Here is a 6,864-nt window from a genome sequence, read left to right as displayed (position 1 = left end):
CCTAAGAAGTGGACTTCACTGGTAAACTCACAGAGTTGCAACACCTTTCTCTGTGGAGTACTTCACATTCATGAAACTGACCGCTATCGCCTTAAACGGCTAAGCGGCGAGAGCAGCTGTTTCCCAGGGAATGCCTAGGCTGGTGGAGGTGCGTCTTGGGCTCTCCGGCGTTGGTGGGGACGCGAATCCGCCCGGCCCTCGCAGCCCTGGACCTTGATCGGGCTCCTATCCGCCCCCGGCCCGGGCCGCCTCGTCTGCGGAGTGGGTAGAGCCCATCGCGTCGGGCCTGGGAAGTGAAGCCCTAACGGCGATCGAGACGAGGACCGCGCCGTAGACTCAGCCGTCGCTGTCGTTTACCCGGCAGTCTGTAGGGAATGCTCCCGTCAGAGCGATCTCAGCTGCGGGGACGTCTTCGCCCGCAGAGATCCCGGTGCGGCTGCCGGTCAAGGGCGTAGACCTCCGAATCTCTTGCTGGCTTCAAAAATTCGCGTTCAGTGTTTCCTTAACAGCCTAAAACGGCTGTAGGATCTGGAGCAGATCCGTCGTTTAAATAAATATATACACCTTGGCAGTGCCGAAGGAATTCTGTTGTGACCCCTTTGTCTCTCCCGTACACTTGCTTGGTTGACTTAAAATGAGCCTCGTTTAACCTTGTTGAGTTGTGAACTAATTCTCAAACTTTGATCAACATAATCGCAGCATTCAGCGAACACTTATTGGGGTCTTACTAACTGCATCTACTAAAGCGCTCATTATCCTGAGCGTTCTTCCCCAGTATGGACTGATATTTTCTTTGAAATTCACGTGACTTGGCAGAGTACTCAGCACCCAGTGGGTACTGGTAACTGTCCAGGAAAAGCTACCGAGGCGGTCCAATCCTTGAGGAGGTATTTTGTAGAAGTCAGAGTAGTTAAGTCCTCTTCCACCCCGTAGCCCTTCCTCTAGCTCTCTGCAGGAGGGCGGCAGTTTTTAGACTTTGGCGCCTGTCATAGGTAGAGTAGGCAGGCCCTTGCTATATCTGCTGCTGTAAGGTTGATTTATAGTTTGAAAAAGTTGGAAAACAGTAATTTAATCCAGGGTTTTCTGAAGTGTTAGCTTTTATTAGGTACGTTTTATTTTTTAAAAGATGTGTTTCAAAAAACAGTGTTAGTTTTTTGTTGTTGTTGTTTTTGTTTTTCTTCCTGGAGACAGATTCTTTAGGTTCTGAACAAGATTTCTGGTCTTTGCCTTTTTTTTTTTTTTTTAATGCTTATTTTAGGCTTTCTGAAACAGGGTCTCACTATTTAGTTCAGGCTGGCCTAGAACTCATGGCAATCCTCCTGCCTCAGCCTCCCAGTGCTAGGATTACAGGTGTGTGCCACCATGCTTTCCGTTTTATTTTAAAGTAACATTAGTGTAGTGTAAATTTCTTTCTGTGTAACCACATGGTAACAAAATCTTTCTAAAGAAAAATCAAGTAACATTAAAATGCAAAGTTCCCCCATGTAATTATAGATTTGCTTAAGTGTTACTAGAATGCTTATCCCTTTTTGCTAGTTTTCATTTTTATTTCTAAAATTGTGCCATCTGGTGGTTGAAATCTGCTATCATAGAATACTAAGAAAAGTTTCACCTGATTTGCAGCAGACTGAGATGGAGTGAATAAAATAAAACTATACTTTTTATATCTTCGCTGTTGGTACTCTGCTGCTTCCTCCCAGCCTAACCCAAATAAAAGTTAAAATGACTCTGTCAGGAGCATATGTTAGCCAGATATCCAAACGTCAGACTTTGGAGAGTTGCAGACTTGAGGAGGAGGTGGGTGAGCTGGCAGGGAGAGGGAGCTGTGACTGTGACAAGTGTACCCTTCTGATGACTTGTTAATGCCAGTGTAAAGGTGGGACTGAAGTTTTGTGTTTAACTGTAGACTCTTTAGTTTGTAAAAGATGCTTTGACTTGTAATGTTAGAATAGGCTTCTAAAGTTTACTACTGGTTGGACTGAAGTTTCATATTTGATTGTTTGGATGGAATTTATCCCTCTCAGTGCAGTAGGCCTGAAGTCATATCACTAATGAATGCCCACTTCACTTTTGTTTCTGCCATGCTGCTGATGTTTGTAATTATTGCATTGCTCCTTTGAAACAGATTTCTGTATTCCTTCTTTCTTTTCTTCTTCTCCCTCCCTCCCTCCCTTCCTTCTGTGTCTGCATGTGCATGTGCGCATGTGCATGTGCGTGTGTCTTTTTTTTTTGTGGTACCAGGAATCAAAGTCATGACTTTGCACTTGTGAGGCAGTTGTGGTGCCACTGAGCTAAATTCCTGGCCCATTGTATGTCTTTTTAATGCTGGGGATTTAATCCAGGGCTTTGCACATGCTCTGCCACTGAGCTATACTCGCTTCTGTATTCTTTCTCTTTCCTTTCCCTTGTTTTCCTTTGGATAGCATCTTGCTGTGTCTTTTAGGTTAGCTTTGACCTCTGTAGCTCACGTTGACCTTGAACTCCATCCTCCTACCTCAGCATTCCCTAGTTCTGGGATTGTAGATGTGTGCCACCACGTCTGGCTTCCTTCTGTATTCTTAGTAATGGGAAATATTTGTCCTTCAAGTGAGCATTTTATTTTTGAAAGTCACTTAAAATAGTTTTAATTGTGAACTCAACGTATTTGAGAAGAAACTTAACATGCAGTGCAAGAATATGCTCTTAACATTCTTAATCGAGATGGCCGGCCTCTTGAGCACATTTCTACAGGTGTTGAGAGCTTCACACAACAGCCTGATTGATTGTTGGACAGCTCCATGAAGTTCACACCCGCTTTTGCAAGTTTAGTGCTTCGGCTTCCAGTCTGTCCTCCGGCAGATCACAGTGTCCTTCAGTTCAGTCTTCCCTGATCACGTGACTGAGAATTTTGGACAATACTACTTTACATGTCACACTGTACTGTTTCAGATATGCTCGTGTATATTGCTGTAACTGCATGAGATACAGGCTAAAAGCTGATGCTGCTTTATGGTAGAGGATGAGTAGCCAAAGTGATAGGATTTATGAATAGCCAAGTCCACAACATTTTTTCCCTCAAACCTATGTCTTCTTTCAAATTCATCATTCTAACTAGGCTTTCTTTTCCTTTTTTTTTCTATTCTTCTTTTCTTTTTTTAAAGTTTCTAAAAATTAAGTTTATTGGTACATTTTAGGTATACGTAACAATAACTGCATTCATTACTGGGAACTTCTGTCTGTACATGATTTATGTTGATTCTTTTTTTCCCAATTCTCCTCCCTCCCTTCCGCCCCTCTTCACCTCCTTATTTACAAGCTTTGTTTGCATTTTTCCTTTTCTCGTTTTTCCCTTTTCCCTTCCTTTCTTCCTCTCCCCTCGCTACTTCCTTTTCTCATTTGAACATTTTCTTCCTATTTCATAGTATCTGTTACACATTTTGGTCCTTTTATCCACTTTGGTTTCTCTCACCAGAGAAACAGTGCGATATTTACACCTGTTCCACTTTATTTCACTTAAGAGCATGGTCTCAAGGGTAAATGGATGCACCTTGAGGCTGTTTCCTTTTTGTACCTCCTCAGTTGTGGACTTCTCTAAGTTTGTAAATATTCCCAGTTTTCATCACTGGATTTCTGTTTAAATCTAGTTTTGGACCCATTTCCATCCTGAATCTTCAGCCTACAGCAGTGTTCAAATTGTCAGTTTTCTGTATGAGCTGACAAGTGACAAATACAATTCTATTCTTCTTTTTTTAATCTAGCAGACCCTCTATTTCTAATAACACAGGATAATACCATGGCTTCTTTGGAACTTAGGCCTAGAATTAGGGCCTAATGAACTTGTAGCCAACCAGAAGTTTTGGGGAAATAGTTTTTTTTTTTTTTTCTTTCTCTCTCTGATTTTATGTCATTCACAAACTGTAGGAAGACCTGTTTTCTGTTTGGAACATGGGAAGATTCCATCAGGGTGAGAGAGTATGTTGGGTCTTAACTCTGCTACGTACTATATATGTGGGGCTTTGTTTTCCATGAAAATGTGGATAATGGATCTTTTGATGACAGAAAGGTAATTCATAGAATTCAACTGATTTTAAAAGGCTATCCATTTTGTGTGGTTATTACATTATAAGACTTGACTGGCCCTTAATAGATGTTCAACAAATGATTTTTTAGACTTTCAATATTTTCTCAGGGCTTTGAAGAATTTTTTGGGGGCGTACTGGGGATTGAACTTGGGACTCTGCGCTTGCAAGGCAGGCAGTGGAGCCACTGAGCTAAATCCCCTGCCTGAAGAAAATTTTAAAAGAAGATAGAATATATATTTTTACTTTGTTTAGTTATGTAAAAATACCTTAAGTTGTAGTAGTGTTCTTAGAGTAGGAAGAATACCACTGGAAGGTCTTGGCTCTTCCATGTGTTCTGAGAGCACACTGCCATTATTGGATAGTTATATGTCCTCTGTGTATTACTCCCAAGGGCGTAGCAGTACCTCTCAGTGTGCACCCACATTTAGGCAAAGCCAGGTGATACGGTGGTGTCACATAGCTGAAGGGTGGAAGTGGGTGAGACTATATCTGGCTAAGAGGTATGGTGGAAGAAAGGAAAATGGTAAAATGAGGGATTTGTTAGATAAGTATGAGTATTTAGGGCTTTCAGTTAAGTAGTATCTTCCTACTAAGAAGGGTAGGAGAAGGAAATGAAGTTAAAACATGTTATTGTTTGAAATAGTCACCTAGGACAAGAAATTATTTGTAAGTTAAAATCTTAAATGTAGAAGGGAAGACTTGGTACCCTGGCTGGATCTAAAATAAGTAAGCTTTTTATTACGGAGGGAGTAAAATATAGATGATATGTATTTGTGCTTGTATACAATGTGCGTGTATATATTACCTCAGCAGCCAAGTGCCTTCTCAATTCTGATGGAATTATGTCTAGAGAAACTTGCTTTTTCTAAAAAAGTATTTAAAGAACTGTAATTATACTCTTAGGACATCCATTGACCAAGAGAAGTTTCTTTAAAACTAGTAATAAAGTATTATTTTTCTGGGACCATTACAGTACATCTCTATTTTTTTTTTTTTTTTTTTTTTTTTTTTTTTTTTTTTTTTTTTTGCTTTATAAGAGAACTTGTTCTACCAGAAAAGACAATTTTTAAAGAAATTGGTTAAATGAGATATGCCATAAATGGGTAAAACCTAATTTGCCCCTCTGCCAAACAATTTACCATTAGGAGCATCTGAAGTGAAATACTTTTCTACATAGTATCTCTTTTACTGTATCTAGTGAGTATTTTAACATCATTATTTTCCTCTGATGGTCTTCAGCTTTAAATGGGCTGACTGACAGCAGTAATTCTTTTAAGAGATGCCTGTTCCACAAGCTATTCTTGCTTTTTCTGAGGTCATGTATACTATGTTCCAAAGGATCCTTGGATATTACTTTTAAGCTTTCTTGCTGTGGTTTTTCCTAGCCAGGAGCAAGGGATGTCTTTCCATTTTCTTGTATCTTCTTTGATCTCTTTTGTTTTCAGTGTAGAGGTCTTTTGCTTTCTTCGTTAGATTGATTCCTAGGTATTTCATTTTTTTTGGATGCTATTGTGAAAGGAATTGTTTTCCTAATTTCTCTTTCAGTGAGTGTTATTCATGTACAAGAAGGTATTGATTTTTGAGTGTTGACCTTATATCCAGCTATCTACTGAATCTGTCAATTAAGTCTAGAAGTCTTTTGGCGATGTTTTTTGGGTCTTCTATGTAGACTATCATATCAGCAAATAATGACAGTTTCACGTCTTCCTTTCCTATCTTTATTTGTTTTATTTCTTTCTCTTGTCAAATTGCTGTGGCTAATGTTTCCAGAACTGTATTTAACAGGAGTGGTGACAGTGGACCAGTGTCACTTGTCTTGTTCCTGATTTAGTGTGAAGGTTTTCAGTTTTTGACCATTTAGTATGACATTGGCTGTTGGGTTTTCAAAGGTAGCCTTTATAAAGTTGAGATAAAGACCATCTATTCCAATTTTCTGTGGAATTTTTAATCATGGATGGGCATTTAATTTTTCTAATGGTTTTTCTGCATCTATTGAGATGATCATATGGTTTTTGTCCTTGACTCTGTTAATATAGTATATCACATTTATTGATTTACATATGTTGAACCATCCTTACATTCCTGGAATAAACTTAACATAGACGGGGTGTATGATCTTCTTGATGACTCTCTGTTTTCTGTTTGCCAGTATCTTAGTGAGGATTTTGGCACCTGTGTTCATTAGAGAGATTGTTACTCTTTTTTGGTTGGGTCTTTCCCTGGTTTTGCCACTTTTTTTTGGCACCGGGGATAGAACTTGGATCCTTGTGCTTGCACAGCAGGCGGCAGAACTACTGAGCTGGATCCCTGGCCCTTTCCCTGGTTTTGGAATCAAAGTAATGCTTACTTCCAGGAATGAATTTGGAAGTATTGCTTCCCTTTCAGTTTCACTGAAAAATGTAAAGAGTAGTGGAATAAATGTTTTACAGTATACAGCAGTGAATCCATCAGGACCTGGAGTTTTCTTTATTGGTAAAATTTTAATTATATTTTCAATTTTACTGATTGTAATTGGGGTATTTAGAATTTTTATTTCTTCTTTGTTCAACTTTGGTAATTTGTATGTATCTAGAAATCTGTCCATTTCTTGTATTTTCCATTTATTAGAGTACAGGTTCTCCAAGTAGGTATTGATGTTCCTCTGGATTTCTGTTGGATCTGCTGTGACTTCATCTTTTTCATTCCTAATTACATTGATTTGAGCCTTTTCTTTCCTTTTTTTTGGATAAGGTTGGCTAAGGGTGTATCGATTTTATTTATTCTTTCAAAAAAACCAACTCTTCAATTTATTGATTTTTTTTTT

The 6,864-nt window shown here is 39.1% G+C and overlaps 1 protein-coding gene across 3 annotated transcripts in view; it reads left to right on the top strand.

The window, feature by feature from the left end:
• The window catches only part of Cmc2 (C-X9-C motif containing 2), a 38,621-nt gene that overhangs the window by 562 nt on the left and 31,195 nt on the right, over positions 1-6,864 (top strand). The gene's annotated exons all lie outside the window — the stretch shown is intronic.

Source organism: Fukomys damarensis, unplaced genomic scaffold (genome assembly GCF_012274545.1).
Source record: "Fukomys damarensis isolate Sample0158 unplaced genomic scaffold, DMR_v1.0_HiC HiC_scaffold_32, whole genome shotgun sequence".
NCBI lineage: Eukaryota > Metazoa > Chordata > Mammalia > Rodentia > Bathyergidae > Fukomys > Fukomys damarensis.
Note: the sequence above shows the minus strand (reverse complement) of the source record. Positions and strands in the feature narration are given on the sequence as shown.